The following is a 19011-nucleotide window of genomic DNA, read 5'->3' on the forward strand; positions in this document are numbered from 1 at the left end:
AATCATAGAACTATATTAAACATGTTATATGGTGATGGATTCTGCTCATAACGAAGATGGACCTAGACGGCCTAGACACTACAAGTATGGGCCTATCAATGGGCCCTATGGAGAGTTACAATGCGGACATTAAACCATCATTACACTTACAATGTGAATGTCAAACCATCATTGCTCCTAAGGCATGGCCGCCAAAACATCATTACATACATCGTGGTGGAACCTCACATCACAATGGGCCTCATATACGTCACAGTCAGCTCACACAAATGCCTTACATATGTCTTATTGGGCCTCATATAAATCAAATGGGCCGATCAAATGGGCTGATCTAATGGGCCGATTAAATGGGCCGAATCAAATGAACCGATCAAATGGGCTGAATCAAATCGGTCGATACAAATGGACTAAGTCAATTGGGTCGAATCAAATGGCCCAGTACAAATGGGCCAAATCTATTGGGCCAATCAAAGGGGCCGAATCAAATGGGCTGGTTTAATTGGGCTTCATATATATCAAATAGGCCACACCGATGGGCCTCATGTACATCAAATCGGGCCCACCCTTATGTATTTGAGATCCGACCAATTTATAAGTTAACATAGAGATAGATGAAGTGAAAGCCAAATATCAGCTTGAGTGGGAACCATAGTGGTTCCTAAGAAGTTTAAATGGTAGATGTCACTGTACCCTACTATTATTGCAATTGGTGGGGTCCACTTGAACTTTGGATCTGACTCACTCATTTACCGCATGCCATAAAATATCTCACAAATGGTTGGATGGTTTGGATACAACACATACATTATAGTCGGTCCCATAGATAGACGGCGTGGATGAAACAGGTGGGACCCACGGATCTTGCTACTGTCTATGCAGCAACTAGTGGTGGCGTCCACATAGCTGAAGTAGGTCCCACATACCTGCTGACGTCAATAAAGTAGCTATATAGCTGCTGCACATGCAACTTTGTTGCCACAAAGAGGGCAGAGGTGGGTCCCATGTAGGGCCCACCATTAAATATATATATATATTGATAATATAATATAATATATATATATAATAATATATATGTATTATATTAACGCTCACACCCTGGACGGCCTAGATAGTACATACATCAAGGTGTTGCCCCACACGTGGGGTGGGTCCCACCGTCCAGGGATTGGCATCACATGCATCATGGTGAGACCCATCTAAATGGATGAACAGTGTGGATGGGTCCCACGGACCCCACTGCCAATTCACACTTCACTATCAGCCACACTTCATAGTTAGCCACCACCCACCGTCAGTACACACCATCCACACTTCACTGTTAGTCACGCCTACGGTCAGTTCACATACTCTATGGCTGACCACATCCAGCGTCCTTGGACGCTAGACAGTATGGATACAACATAGGCATCATGGTGGGTCCCACAAGGACGTGGCCCACCTGATTTGGATCAATCAGATATTTGTATTTTCCTTCCGTCTAGGCCCGGTAATGGGCTAGACGGTGTAGATCAAACACTTCCATTAGGTGGGTCCCACGAAGGTGGATGGCCTGGATAAGTTACATACTTCATGGTGGGGTCTATTCGGGTGGGCCAACAGCCACATCTTCACTAAAAACAAGGAAACAGAGGGAGAGAGAGAGAGAGAAAGAGAGATGAGAGAGAGAAATGGTGAGATAGAGGGACCCCGCCACTATGGGCCCCTCTCTACATTACATACATCAATGTGGATCCCACAACAAGTGGGCCCTAAACTTGAAAACAACAGTGGATCACCCACCTATATCACTCCTTCTTTAGCTCCTTGGACTTGTATGCTCCTTGCCTTCACTTTTGATGGAGGTTGGTGGTGATTGGAAGGTTGAGATGGGAGATGAGAAGGTGGGCCACACTTAGTATTTGGGAGAGAGCTTGGACGTTGGAATTTTCTTGCTTGGGAAATGAGTTTTGAGAAATGAGAGGAAGAGAGAAATAATGGATTAAAGGGATGGATGGAGTGGTTGTTGTAAGGAAAGGAGATAGAAAGGTATGAGTGTGTTTGAAATTTTGAAAAAGAGGGATGGGTAGGGGAGAGAGAGAGTTGACTTAGGGAAAAAGGAGGGATGGGTGTTGGTACTTGTGGTATGGAGTGTACTTGACTTGATTGATTGATTGATTGATTGATGGGACATGTTATAGAGATTCCCTCAAAATTCTCAGCGTGCGACGTTTCTTCAGAATAAACGCGGGCCCACATCTCCTGGCCTGGGTATCGGTTTGGTGCGCGAGTCGCGGCAACGGTATAGTTGCTAAGATACAAGTTTCGGGTTGAGCTGACTTTGGTATACAGGACTCAGCTTAGGATTGCGTGCAAATGTCGGATATAGGTCAAAGGTTGCTGGAATTCGACCGGAGGACCGCGGAAGCCTACGGAATAGTATAGTCTAGGATACGAGTCTTACAGTGGACCCAGTGTCCACCAATAGAAATACAAGAGTACCTTGAATGTGGGCAGTGACTTCAAAGGCTAAAGGCACTGCATTTGCTATCTCAGATGCAACAGCTGCTAGTACATTTACACGTGCCTGTTGAGGATGATTCGACTATGTTGCCATAGATCATTGAGGCGGCCTACTTCGAGGTACATTCAGTTTATAAAAAGGCTATGCTGGAGGTGCTGATCATAGAGGTGGAGCTGAAATGGCTTGCAGTAACTAATGGTTGATCTTCTGAGGCGGTGTGAAGCCGTTATCCCTCATCTTAGTAAAGCAATAAATGTCTGTATGCACCACTGGTCAGATCACCTCTGCTGGGTCGGTGGAGCCATAAGCCTGGGAGGCGAATCTGCACGTGGCCTTTTGCTGAGGAATGGTTAGTTCGGCAAGATTTGGATTCCAGATCTAAAGATTATAGGAGAAAAGGAAGAGAATGGGGTTAAAGAAAAGAGTACACCTTGAGAAAAAGAAGGAGAAAAAGTAGAGGATGAGAAATCGTTTACCTGGGCCTCACGCCCTCTTCCAATCACTGAAAGTCGAATACGAAATCGTCAGAAGCAAAAAGCTCTCCTTTTTTTTTTCTTTCATAAACATAATATAACATGTTATAGGTTTAGGGCAACCCTTATAAATTCGTAATTACATGAAATTACCAAAATATCCCTACTAAAAAAAGTTTTAAAAAAGAAATTTGCACAAAATTGTGCGCAAACTGTATCAAAACTTAAATAAATCAAATGTTCATAGACTAAATGCAAATTTAAGATGCCCGATAGGCCCCGATGATAGCGCCGTGAAGGTGATGTAATGAAGGTGGGCTGTGACGATCCAACGGTCTGATCACACCATCCTCACGATCCAACGGTCCAAATGTCTCCTCTAAGCAACTTAAACATGTCACGAACACGTGTAAGGTAACCCGACCTGTATCCCTCATCTAACCACATTGACACGGGTAATGCACGCCTCCTGCGTTCATATACTTTGAATGGCCTGATGTCCGCATCAACTAGTCATAGACATATGGGTGGATCACTAGAAAGTAGCCCTCCATATTAAGGAACAATTGAGTGCAGGCTGGGTTACACCTTTTTCGACTTGAAATAAACTTAGCTATATGCAAAGTTTGGTCTTAAAAGTCAGCTAAGTCATTCAAATAAATAGGATTTTTAGAACTAGTCATACACATACGAGCCTCTCCCCCAAACACATGAATTGTTTGGATCACTGAAGAATAGCCCTCCAAGTAGAAATCAGCCGAGTCATTCAAACAAGTAGGAATTCTAGAAATAGTCATACACAAACGAGCCTAGTCAAATGGATCATTGGAAAGTAGGCCTTCATATTAAGGATTTGGACAATTGGGTAGATGCCGGATTACGCCTTTAACCATATGCAAAGTTTGGTATTAAAAATCGGTCAAGTCATTCAAACAAATAAGATTTTTAGAATTAGTCATACACATATGGGCCTTCCACCCAAACATAAATGGTTGGAATCACAAAAAAAGCAACCCTTCGACTTGAAATCGGCTAATTCATTGAAACAAGTATGATTTTTGGAATTAGTCAGACACATAGGGGCCTATAGTCCCCCTTCCCCCAAATCGTTTTCATCACTGAAAAGTAGCCCTCAATATTAAGAATACGGGCAATTGAGTATGGGCCTACTTATCCCTTTTCAACTTGAAATAAACTTAGTTATATGAAAAGTTTGGCCTTAAAAATCGGTCGAGTCATTCAAACAACTAGGATTTTTAGAACTGGTCATTCACATACGGGTCCTCCCCCCAAACGCATGAATTGTTTAGATCACTGAATAGTTCCCTCCAGCATTAAATCGGACGAGCCATTCAAATAAGTAAGATTTTTAGAAGTAGTCATACACATACGGGCTTTCCTCCTAAATATATGAATGGTTTGGATCACTGAAAAGTAGCCATCTGACTTGAAATTGGCCGACTTGCTCAAACAAGTATGATGTTTAGAACTAGTCAAACAAATATGGGTGGATCATTAGAAGGTAGCCCTCTATATTAAGGATTTTGACAATTGAGTACAGATCGAGTTATCCTCTTTTTGACATGAAATAAACTTAGCCATATGCATAGTTCGGTCTTAAAAGTCAGCAAGTCGTTCAAATAAATGGGACTTTTAGAAAAAGCCATATAGATATGGGCCTTCCTCCTAGACATATGAATGGTTCAGATCACTGAAAAGTAACCCTCCGACTTTAAATCGGCCAAGTCATTGAAACAAGTATGATTTTTAGAACTAGTCACACACATACGGGCCTTCCCTCACACATATGAATGGTTTGGATCACTGAAAAGAGCCCTTCGACTTAAAATCGATCACATCATTGAAACAAGTATGACTATTAGAATTCATTAAATACATATGGATAGATCACTAGAAAGTAGCTCTCCATATAAAGGATTTCGACAATTGAGTAGAGGCCGGGTTACCCCTTTTTGATTTGAAATTTACTTAAACATGTGAAAAGTTTGGCCGTAAAACTCGACCGAGTCGTTCAAACAAATAAGATTTTTAGAACTAATCATACACACATGGGCCTTTTCCACAGACATTTGAATGGTTTGAATCAATAAAAAGTAGCCCTCCAACTTGCAATCGGCCAATTTATTGAAACAAGTATGTTTTTGTAAATTAGTCACACACATACGAGCCTAGTCCCACCTCCCCTGGATGATTTAGATCACTGAAATGTAGCACTCCATATTAAGAATATGACCAATTGAGTAAAGGACTACTTATCCCTTTTGACTTGAAATAAAATCAGTCATAAGAAAAGTTTGGTCTTAAAAATCGACCGAGTCATTTAAACAACTATGATTTTTAGAACTAGTCATTCAAAAACAGGTCCTCCCCCCAAACACATGAATTGTTTGGATCACTAAATAGTAGCCCACCATCATTAAATCAGCCAATTCATTCAAATAAGTAAGATTTTTAGAAGTAGTCATACACATATGGGCCTTCCTCCTAAACATATGAATGGTTTGGATCAATGAAAAGTAGCTATTAGAGTTGAAATTGGCTGGGTTGTTCAAACAAATATGATTTTTAGAACTAGTTGTACATATGGGTGGATCACTAGAAAGTAGATGTCCATACTAAGGATTTGGACAATTGAGTACAAGCTGCGTAACCTCTTTTTTGACTTGAAATAAACTTAGCCATATGCAAAGTTTGGTCTTAAAAGTCGGCTGAGTCATTTAAACAAATAGGATTTTTAGAATAACTCATATACATACGGGCCATCTCCTCAGACATATGAATGTTTTGGCTCACTGAAATGTAGCCCTCCGACATAAAATCAGCCAAGTCAATGAGACAAATATGATTTTTAAAACTAGTCACACATAAACGGGCCTTCCTCCAGACATATGAATGGTTCGGATCACTGAAAAGCAACCATCGGACTTGAAATTGGTCAAGTTGTTGAAATAAGTATGATTTTTAGAACTAGTCATACACATATGGGTGGATCACTGGAAAGTAGCTCTCCATATAAAGGATTTCGACAATTGAGTAGAGGTCGGGTTACCCCTTTTCAACGTGAAATTGACTTAACCATATGCAAAGTTTGGTCTTAAAACTCAGCCGAGGCGTTCAAACAAATAGGATTTTTAGAAATAGTCATACACATATGGGTCTTCCCCACAGACATATGAATGGTTTAGATCAATAAAAAGTAGCCCTCCGGCTTGAGATCGGCCAATTCATTCAAACAAGTATGATTTTCATAATTAGTCACAAACATATGGGACTAGTCCTACCTCCCCCGGATGGTTTGGATCACTGAAAAGTAGCCCTCCATATTAAGAATATGACCAATTGAGTACAGGACTACTTATCCCTTTTTTACTAGAAATAAACTCGGTCATATGAAAAGTTTGGTCTTAAAAATCGACCGAGTCATTCAAACAACTAGGATTTTTTGAACTCATCATTCATATACGGTTCCTCCCCTCAAACACATGAATTGTTTGAATCACTAAATAGTAGCCCTCTAACATGATATCAGTCGAGTAATTCAAATAAGTAAGATTTTTAGAAGTGGTCATACACATATAGGCCTTCCTCCCAAACATATGAATGGTTTGGATCACTGAAAAGTAGCCATCCGACTTGAAATTGGCCGAGTTGTTCAAACAAGTATGATTTTTAGAATTAGTCATACACATGAGTGGATCACTGGAAAGTAGCCCTCCATAATAAGGATTCAGAAAATTGAGTACGGGCTGAGTTACCCCTTTTTTGACTTGAAATAAACTCAACCATATGCAAAGTTTGGTCTTAAAAGTCGGCCAAATCGTTTAAACAAATAGGATTTTAAGAACAAGTCATACACATAAAGGCCTTCCCACCAAACATATGAATGGTTTGGATCATTGAAGAGTATCCCTCCGACTAGAAATTAGCCGAGTCATTCAAACAAGCATGACTTCTAGAACTAGTCATACACATATGCGCCTAGTCGAACGGATCACTGGAAAGCAGTCCTCCATATTAAGGATTTGGACAAATAAGTAGAGGCCGGGTTATCCCTTTTCCACTTGAAATTTACTTAGCCATATGCAAAGTTTGGTCTTAATAGTCGGGCGAGTCGTTCAAACAAATAGAATTTTTAGAACTAGTCTTACACATACGGGCCTTCCCCACAGATATATGGTTTGGATCACTAAAAACTAGCCCTACGACTTGAAATCAGCCAATTCATTGAAACAAGTATGATTTTTAGAATTAGTCACACACATACGGGCCTAGTCCCCCCTCTCATTAGATGGTTTAGATCAATGAAAAGTAGCACTCCATAGAAAGGATACAGGTAATTGAGTACAAGCCTAGTTATCCCTTTTTGACTTGAAATAAACTCTTCGGTCATAAAAAAAGTTTGGTCCTAAAAATCGGTTGAATCATTCAAACAACTACGATTTTTAAAACTGGTCATTCACATACGAGTCTTCCCCCCAAACAAATGAGAATTATTTGGATCACTGTATAGTAGCCCTCCGATATGAAATAAGCTGAGGCATTCAAATAAGTAAAATTTTTAGAAGTAGTCATACACATACGTGCCTTCCTCCCAAATATATGAATGGTTTGGAACACTGAAAAGTAGCCATCCAACTTGAAACTTGCCGAGTCATTCAAACAAGTATGATTTTTAGAACTATTCATACACATGGGTGGATCACTGGAAAGTAGCATTCCATATTAAGTATTTGAACAATTAAGTACAGGCTGGGTTATCCCTTTTTCGACTTGAAATAAACTTAGCCATATGCAAAGTTTGGTCTTAAAAGTAGGCCGAGTCGTTCAAATGAATAGGATTTTTAAAACTAGTCATACACATATGAGCCTTTCCCCCAAACAAAATAATTGTTTGGATCATTGAATAGTAGCCCTCCGACATGAAATCAACCGAGTCATTCAAATAGTAAGATTTTTAGAAGCAATCATACACATACGGGCCTTCCTCCCAAACATATGAATGGTTTAGATCACTAAAAAGTAGTTATTCAACTTGAAATTAGTCTAGTTGTCCAAACAAGTATGATTTTTAGAACTAATCATACACATATGGGTGGATCACTAGAAAGTAGCCCTCCATATTAAGGATTTGCACAATTGAGTGCAGGCCGGATTACCCATTTTTTGACTTGAAATAAACTTAGCCATATGCAAAGTTTGGTCTTAAAAGTCAGCCAAGTCGTTCAAATAAATAGGATTTTTAGAACTAGTCAGACACATATGAGCGTTCCCCCCAAACAAAAATTGTTTGGATCACTGAAGAATAGCCCTTCGACTATAAATCAGTCGAGTCATTCAAACAAGTAGGGACTTCTAAAACTAGTCATACACATACAAGCCTAGTCAAATGGATCATTGGAAAGTAGCCCTCCATATTAAGGATTTGGACAATTGAGTTAAAGGCCGGATTACCCCTTAGCCATATGCAAAGTTTGGTATTAAAAGTCGGCCAAGTCATTCAAACAAATAAGATTTTTAGAATTAGTCATACATATACGGGCCTTCCACCTGAACATAAATGGTTTGGATCACAAAAAAGTAGCCCTCCGACTTGAAATTGGCCAATTCATTAAAACAAGTATGATTTTTAGAATTAGTCACACACATACGGGTCCAGTTCCCCCCTCCCTTGGATGGTTTGGATCACTAAAAAGTAGCACTCCAAGTTAAGGATTTGGGCAATTGTGTACAGGCCTAGTTACCCCTTTTCGACCTAAAAATAGTCCCCTAATCATATGAATGGTATGGATTACCGAAAACTAGCCATTAACATTGCCAATTTGGATAACTGAGCATGAGCTAGCTCTTCATATGAAAGGTCCAAATCATCATTAATATGAGCTCAGTCATATGAACAGTTTTATCAAAGAAAATGGGTTGAATCATATGAACAATTAAGATCACTAGAAATAGTCCCCTAATCATATGGATGGTATGGATTACCGAAAACTAGCCATTCACATTGCTGATTTGGATCACTGAGCATGAGCTAGCCCTTCATATGAAAGGTTCAAATCATTTGATAACGAGCTCACTACAAAAAAAAACAATTCAGAATTAAGAAAACAAGCTATCACCACAACAAAACAATTCAGAATTAAGAAAACAAGCTATCACCACAACAAAACAATTTAGAATTAAGAAAACAAGCTAACTCATTTGAACAACGTGGATCACTAAAAGTACGCCGGACCATGCGGCTAGGTTAGGTCACGACAAATTTGCCTAAACAACTCAAATCGCTAAGAACGGGCAAGTCATTTGAACGACTTAAATGATAGGAGTTTTGCCCACCCATATTTACAATTGGGATCACTCAAATACAGGCCTATTAATAAGTGTTTGGATCAATAAATTGAGCTCAGTTGTAGGAGCAACTTGATAATAGAAAATGGGCCGGCTGAGTCACAAACAATTAGCATCACATGATAGTTCCCGAATTAGATGAATAGTATGAATCACTACAAATTTGCCTAAAAAACTAAGATTACTAAGTACAGGCAAATCATCTAAATGGCTTAAATGATACGAGACTGGCCCAACCGTATTTATAAATGGGATCACTCAATACGGATGGAGTAATAAGAGTGTCTGTATCAATAAATTTAGCTCGTCATATGAGCAATTTGATCATAGAAAGTGGGCCGAATCACAAATAATTAGGATCACATTATAGTACCTGAATTAGATGAATGGTATGAATCACTACAAATTTGCCTAAGCAACTAAAATCACTAAGTACAGGCAAATCATCTGAACGCCTTAAATGATATGAGACTGGCCCAACCATATTTACAATTGGGATCACTCAACATGGGCCGAGTAATAAGAGTGTTTGGATCAATAAATTGAGCTCAGTTGTATGAACAGTTTGATCATTAAAAAAAATGGGATGACTGAGTATAAGCCAAGTCATATGAATGGTTTAGATCATTGATAACGAACTCATCAAAAACAAAACAGTTTGGAATTCAAAAAATGAGTCAACTCATTTGAACAATATGGATACTACCAGTCAAGTGGGCTCATTAGAAATTGAGCCGAAAATATTCTCAACTTGGACCGCAAAAAACAAGCTTGAGAATACGATTAGCCCAATAGTTGAACAACTTAGGGGGCGTTTGGCGCATGGTATTAGATGGGATTAGGTGGGATGGAATTGCATTTGGTCCTGTGCCAATTCCACTCACTGTTTGGGAAGAATGGAAAAGCTAGGAATTAGATTAAATGGAATTGCATTGGGTCCCATGCCAATTCCACTCAATGTTAGCAAGTTGTGTAAGTCCCACCCTGATGTGTGGGCTATATCCACACCGTCCACCCATTTTTCGAGATCATTTTAGAGCATGGGCCAAAAAATCAAGTAGATCTAAAGCTCAAGTGGACCCCACCATAGAAAGCAGCCTGGATTAAATACCTACCATTGAAAAATTCTTTAGGGCCACATATGTTTTGGATCCGCCTCATTTTTAGGCCCATGCCATAAAATAAGGTTACAAAACAGATGAACGGTTTGGATATAACATGTGTTATTCTCAATAGTTTCAAATGATGGTGGGTATATCCATTCAATGTACCACCGTATTACAAACATAGCATGGAATTAAGCTTATCCCTTGGTACCAGGGGACAATCCCCGCCATATGTAATAATTACATTTTTTTAATCCCATCCCACCTAATCCTTCCCAATACCATGCGCCAAACACCACCTTAGATGATGGAAGACTCATCATCGTCCAACCATATTAACAATTTGATTCAGTTAATACGAGCCAAGCCATATGATGTTTGGATTATTAAAATGAGCTTAGTCATATGAACAGTTTCATCATTCAAAATGGATTGAGTCATGCAAACAATTCGGATCACTAGAAAGTCACCCAATCATATGAATGTTGTGGATCACTAAAATCTAGCCCTCCACACTAACAATTTGAACCATTGGGACAAATCATATGAACAGTTTAAGTCACAAAAAATACGCCCAACCATCTATATGGGTTGAATCATAGGAAATTGGCCCAACCATAATAACAACCTAGCTAAACACAAGTATGGACATATAGTTGACCTGATCATATAAACAACTCCGATAACCAAAGATTGGCCAAATATATGAACAATTGGAACAATTATTGTGGCCCCAATCATAAGAATGGTTTGGATCATTAAAAAATAGCTCATTTATATGAATCGTTCAGCCATTAAAAAATGGTTTGAGTCATACGAACAATTTGGATAACTAAAAAATAGTCCCAATCATATGAATGGTATGAATCATTGAAGACTAGCCCTCTAAATTACTGATTTGGATCATTGAGTATGGGACTAGTCATATGAATTGTCTACAACACTGAAAAATAGCCCTCCATATTAACGATTTGCATCACTGATTACCGGCCTAATAATATCAATTGTTTGGATCATTCAAGATTAGCTCACCCAAACATAATAGTTTCAAATGCAGAAAACAGGCCAATTCATCTACATAGCACGGATCAATAAAAATAGGCTAATCTATGTGGTCAGGTTGGATCACTACAAATTCACCCAACTATATTCACACCTTGGATTGTTAAATACATGTGCGCGTCGTAGATGATTTGCACAATCATATGAACAGCTTAAACAATGGAAGACTAGCCTAACCACATTTAAGATTTGGATCAAATTAGTACGGACCTAGTAATAAGAGTGTTTGGATCATCAAAAAGAGGATAGTCGTATTAGCAGTTTGATCATAGAAAATGGGCTTAGTCACACTAATAATTAGGATCACTAGATATAGTCCCCCAATCATATGAATGGTGGTGTGGATCGCCAAAAACTAGCTCGTCACATTGTCACTAAGTATGGGCCTAGTCATATGAATGGTTCAGATCACTAACAATGAGCTCATCCAAACAAAATAGTTTAGAATTCATAAAATGGGTCAATTCAATTCAACAACATGAATCATTAAAAATAGGCCTAACAATGGGAATAGGTTGAGTGTATGATTGGCCCAATTTACATATGCCTATAGATGATGGAAGACACGCCCAACCATATTAATGATTTCGACCACTTAATATGAACCTGATCATATGAATGTTTTGATAATTAAAATGAGAGGGCATAGTCATATGAATGTTTTGATAATTAAAATGAGCGGATTCATATGAACAGTCTGATCGTAGAAAAACGGGTCAAGTCATACGAACAATTAGGATCACTAGAAAGTCCCCAAATCATATGAATGGTATGGATCACTGAAAACTAGCCCTCCACATTACGATTTGAATCATTTATTATGGGCCTTGTCATATCAATGGTTTGGATAATTAATATAGGCCCATACAAACAAAACAATTTAGTATTCAGTAAATGGGACAAGTCATATGAACTATTTGGATCACTAAAAATAGGCTCAATCATTTGTATAGGTTGAATCACTAAAAATTAGCCCAACCATAATAATGACTTGGATCACTAAACATGGGTCTAGGCATATAACTGGCAATCAGATGATCAATCATTAACATCCTAACGATCCATACGACACAAAACATTGGACAACCAATCACTGCAGATCACTGATATGTAAAGTTAGCCTACTCTTATTGTTCAGAATATTCAGATGGCATCAAATATTAAATGGAAACAACACTGAATAACTGTGACAAAACAAAATTTTGATTCAAAGTGGCAAAGAAATGTAAGATCCACATACCTCTGCAGCACTAATTTTATTCAGTTGAGAAACAGTCTTCCAAGTCAACCTCATCACCCAAGTTCATCTTAGATGTGCACACCTGTAAAGAGAATCCACAAATAAATAGCAGTTAGCCTATGATGAAAGTAAACTGTCCACCATAACCAAAAAAGCAAGAGAATAGTAAAATGGGATTTGCAAACTCCACAGACATATATACCAACCCATCTACCCACTTCCTCATGTGCCAATGTAGCACATGTAAAGATCCAAACCATCCATCCGGCATAGGACTGTCAGCCAGCTTTGGGTCGGGTACAGGGATACCCATACACATTCCTGCTAATGGGTAATGCCCCCATACCCAGACCCCTATTGTCAGGCCCAAAATGGGCACCTATACTCATACCCATTGTAGGGTACTAGGTACCCATTAGAATATCACATACCCATTTATGATTTGAAAATTTTCAAAAACAAAAAGAAAGAAGGAAAAAATGAAAAAGAAAAAGAAATCACACCATTAATTTAATAAAAGCTTAGATTTTAAAGCATGGAAATAAAATATAAAAAAACATGTGTTTTTAGAATCTAACCGCAATAAGGCAGACACCTAACCAAACTCGATTAGGTTTGCTTATTCCACACACTTCCACATAGGTTTTATTAGAATCTAACCATAGTTAGTTTGAAATTTAACCAAACTCAATTAGGTTGAACAGATCTGCTTATCCCACAAGCACTTCCACACATGACCACGCATCCTAACTTGGACCATTTGTGAGACATCCAAGATGTGCATATTGTCAGAGATCCATGCTGTGCATCATAGGGTTCAACATTTAGATGACATTTCCCAAAAGGCCTGCAAACTCATCGTTAGACAGTAAATGCACAAAAACAGACGGTTTAGAAAAACTCTAATGGGTGATTCTCAGCATGTGTGCGCACTCGAGAAGTATGATTGCCACCAACTGATTGGTTGGGATTAGCCGAAAATGTTCACTTTTTGACACATGCTTATATGTGTTGGAATATTAAGTGAGTAAGGTCATTTTTGTAAATATGATATTAGTAGGGCTTATTTGAAAATATTGTATAAAGTGGGCCGTTATGATTTAATAAAGGAAAAAAAAAAACCTACATATATACTTAATAAGATAATCGAGAGATCCCACATTCTCTCTCTTTCTTCAAACCCTCTCTCACATTTTTCTCTCATCTCTCTCGCATTCCTCCTTTTTGGTTCTTTCATTCTTCATGGTATCAGAGCCTTGATCGATCTAACCTCTGTGCAAGACCAACATACATAGGATCCTCCTCGTCTCTCACATTTTTCTCCCATCTCTCTCACATATATCCTCTAGATTACTGGCTACTCCATTTGTCAAATCTACAGAACAACTGGCAAGCATGTTAACAAAGGCTCTCGGCTCTCCTATGTTACAAGAAATCTCTAACAAGTTGGGTATGATGGACATTCATGCACCAACTTGAGGGGGAGTGTTGGAATATTAAGTTAGTAGAGTCATTCCTATAAATATGATATTAGCGGATGGGCTTATTTGCAAATATTGTATAAAGTGGGCTGTTATGATGTAACAAAGGAAAAAACCCTATCTATATTGAATAAGATAATAGAGAGATCCCATGTTGTCTCTCTCTTTCTCCGAACCCTCTCTCTCACATTTTTCTCCCATCTCTCTCACATTCCTCCTCTTTGGTTCTTTCATTCTTCAATATGTTCCTCAGCTGAGAGTTTGAATGTGAAGCCCATAGTTCTTTGATCGAGACAGTTGATGAATGGGTTGCCCCAAAAATATCCTAAAATGGAAGCCTCTCTTAATCTCAACTCTTACCCTTAGATCATTTGGATACTACTCACAAGTAAACATACATCTAGATTGGAGATGCAAACACACATGAGAATTCCATACATACATCATCGAGTTCGGACTAGGTTTGGATATGGGTATACCCATGCCTAGCTTGTTTATTAATCAAGCTCGTAAAGAAAACACCCATTTGGATCTTCTTATCTTGCACGGACTTCCACACATGGCCACGCATCCTAACTTGGACCATTTGTGAGACATCCAAGCCGTGCATCACAGGGTTCCACATTTACAACTTAAACTAGTGGTTGAGTGGATCTGCTTATCCCACACACACTTCCACACATGGCCACGCAAATCCCACAACAGAAAATTGTAGACTATTAGTAAAGAATACAAAACAATTATATTCAAGAATAACATTAGCCTTTGCTATTGTCAGAGATCCAAGTCGTGCATCATAGCATTCCACAATTACAACTTAAACAATTGGTTGAGTGGATCTGCTACTTATCCCACATGCACTTCCACACATGGCCACACAAATCCCACGACATAAAATAGTGGACTATAAGTAAAGAATACGAAATAGTCATATTCAAGAATAACATTAGCCTTTACTACTACGACCTTAATTGAATTTTCATTTCGCAGGTTATGTTTCATCGGTACAATCCAAATGCATTGGATACACAACATTCAAAAGTTCAGCCACACAATAACATGAATCAAAAGGACAAGAAATAAGTACAACCAAAGTACATCTAGTTATGAGAACATCAATACCAAGCAGGAAAAGGCATTATTACAACTTACACTATTGGAGTTAATGTAGGATTACTGAAATAGCTAATGCAATACCTAACTAAATCACCCATCAATTTTGATATATTGATAAGATTCCTCAGTCTCAAAAAGGAACCAGGACTTGAGATACCATTTTAGCGGACAGATGATAGAGGATATAAACACCATGGAGCATTATAGCAATAGTCTAGGGACATTCTTAAGAAGAGATCAGGGCTCATGGCATCATAGTTACCAAAATGAGTTATGTTGTTTTGGATTCAAACAAAGAAGCAGATGTTCTTGTGAAGATGGTGGTGATAGATTAGTAGTTGGGAATTGCACTCCCTTTTGTTGTTTGACTTGTATACTCTTATCTCAAATTTTTTTATTGATGCGAATAATAAAGTTTCTACATAGGAAACAGTGGTGATTGACCGTTAATGGGCCACAAAAGTTTTGGATCAAGCTGATATTTATTTTCCCCTTCATCTAGGCTTATGTGTCCTTATCAACAGATTGGATGGCAAATAAACACCACAGAAACATTAAGGTGCGCCCCAAGAAGTTTTTAATGGTAGGACATTCAGTCACACCTAAGATTTGAATTATTATATATATATATATAATTGATAATGTCCTAAAATGATTTTTTTTTTAAAGATGGAGAATGTGGATATATAAAACACATATATTAAAGTGGGCCCCATGGTAAGGGTGATGACGTGATGACGTGACCGTGGGGGCATATTAGGCATAAGCATAAAATTAAACAGATTCAAATTTCAGCACCACACCACGGGAACCATGGTGATTGTACACCATTAAAATAATTTCTTATAAGCTATACCTTTTGATCAGGCATATATTTGTGTTTTCCCATCATCCAGGTCAACAGAAGGTTGAATTACAAACAAAAATCAGGGTGAGCCTTGAGAACTTTTTAATGGTGGGTATTCAATCACTATTATTTCTTGTGGCGTGGGCCACTAAAGACCTGGTTTACAGAGCCACTATGCATCAGCTATGGAAGATCTATCTGGAATCCATTTGAGGATTTTATTGCTGTTCAGACCCACCATCCATGGACCTATTCAGGGGCGGATCCTGACCGCCCATTCATGGACATCCAGTTCCAGATCAAGGCCACTGGGTGCGATTCCACATCTAGATTCCATCTAGGGATGATGGCGGCATAGATTGCCATTGTTGTCAGCCCATGGATTAATGAAAGAGTTTATAACAGTTCGTAAAGGGGAAGGGAGAAGACCCTACTGCTGCAAGCAACCTTGACTAACAGCTCCGCCATTGGTTTTTCGAGTGGTTGCCGGATTTCAGAAGATTGACATGGGGTTAAACCCCATGAAGGGTGACCTCATGAGGTTGACTTTCCCCCTATGTCTTCCTCACTTTTCGGCATCTAGCAGGGTTAGCGAGAATTTCCATTGTCGCGGCTATAACAGTTCCCTAAAATCCAGATAGAGCAAAAAAAAAAAAAAGTTCGGAGAAGATTTTTCGAAACGCTCACATAGTCACATCATGATTAGCAGCCATGGATCCCCTTTTTTAAAAGGAATATCAGATTCATTCAAGGTCGGATCTCTCTGATGAGGTCATTGCGCGGCCATCCATCTTCTCCAAAACTGTGTGGTTGTTGAACTCTCTTCATCGGCTAGGGATTCGATAGAGAGTCGGATGATGTCGTCACATCCATAGGATTCCAGGTCTTGGAGGTTAGATGGGGAGATGAATGGTGGGCCATTGATTGATTGAGAGAGCTCTGAAACCATAGAAAAATGAGAGAGTCGCTCCTTTCTCGGGACGGCGGAGTTAGATGCAATATGTTTAAACGAGAAAACAAAAAAGGAAAGTGATTTTTTGTGAATCGTACCGTTATAAGCTTATTTCTTAAAGGTGGGATTGACCACGTTGACTCCGTTCATGACACGTGGAGTAAGAATAGAGATACTACCGATATAAGCCTCTTTCTTAACTATTAAGCTATCTTTCTTAACTATTAAGTAAGAATAGGTGGGCCACTGTGATTTTTGTGAGGGCACGGATTAGATACAGATGAGGTCAGTGGCCAAATCGCTACTGAAGTGACATAACCAAGCTCTGTGGACCCAACCATGATGCATGTGTTGTATCCATACCGTCCAACAATTTGTAAAGATCGTTTTATGGCATGAGAAAAAGAATGAGATAGATCTAAAGTTCAAGTGGACCCACCACAAAAAACCGTGGGGTCAGTCACACCCACCGTTGAAACATTTATAGGGCCCACCATGATGTATTTTTTAGATCCAACCTATTCATAAGTTAACATAGAGACAAATGAAGTGAAAACGAAAATATAAGTTTGATCCGAAACTTTTGTAGCCCATAAGAAGTTTTGAATGGTGGATGTCATTGTCCCCACTGTTTTCTATGGTGGGGTCCACTTGAACTTTAGATCTATCTCATTATTTTTCTCATGCCATAAAATGATCTCTCCAAATGGATGGATGGTATGGATATAACACATGCATCTTGGTGGGGTCCACAAAGCTTGGTGACATCACTTCAGTAGCGATTTGGCTACTGACCTTGTCAGTATCTAATCTGCCCCCTTTTTGTGAATCCTCCCTATTCATCCCTTTTTGAGGTCACATGGCCCAAAAATTAAAGCATATCCAAAAAAAAAGTGGGCAACAAAATGGAAGGATCCATAGTTATGTTTATATACCATCCATTCTACGTAATATAATGACGTTATGAACAAGATGAACTGAAAATACAAGAAAATTAGCCTAATACAAAACTTAATGTGCCCGAATACATACATGTACATTAGACTGTTGGACTGACCAATTCTTATTCAACCTTACGGATGGTCTGTTTCTCGAAAAATGCAGTAAATTGGTGTCTCAACACATTCAATCCGTAAACAAATTTTAGGAACATTTCTCTAGATATATTGACAATCCAAACAAGGCCATGCATAGGACATTATGCCAAATGGTGTACTTTTGGGCCATAGCTCTCACTATGGAGATGACCTGGTGCCAAAAATCAGGACCATACACTCTTCCAAATGTACACACATGCACATTAGACTGCACTGTTGGCAAGTATTTTTAAACATTTGATTGTTTTCATGCACGAGTACCCAGCCTGATTTTTGCATCAGTTCACCTGCATGGTTGCGTCCACCTTATGTACAAAACAGATCTCCCATGCACGTGCCAGGTAGGCATGCGGTGTTGAATGAGAATGTGAGTTTTGGTAAGATACACTTGGGGCTAGAAACCTTCATGTAAACTGAAACCAGAATCAAGATATAAAGGCAGTGGTTTGTTTAGCCCATGTGCATGTGGAGCCCTGCCCATCCACGCTCATGTTCACGCACGAGCAAATACAGCACACACACGGCACATGAGCTTCCTATCAGGTCAGGTGGGCCTCACTGTTTGGATCAATTGCCTAAACATCTGGTTGTTTCAGTCAAGTGAGCCATAGAGCGTAGTTAAAGACTCAGTGAGTTGACCAACTCGTTCATCCCTGAGGCGAGTTGTGATTCATTTGAGTTTGGGGCTGAATAAGCCTGACTCACCCAATTCAGTCGTGACTTAGGGGCCTGACCCTTGACAACGACCCGAATCAGGTCTGACCAAGTCCA

The sequence above is a fragment of the Magnolia sinica genome, chromosome 5 (assembly GCF_029962835.1).
Source record: "Magnolia sinica isolate HGM2019 chromosome 5, MsV1, whole genome shotgun sequence".
Taxonomy (NCBI): Eukaryota; Viridiplantae; Streptophyta; class Magnoliopsida; order Magnoliales; family Magnoliaceae; genus Magnolia; species Magnolia sinica.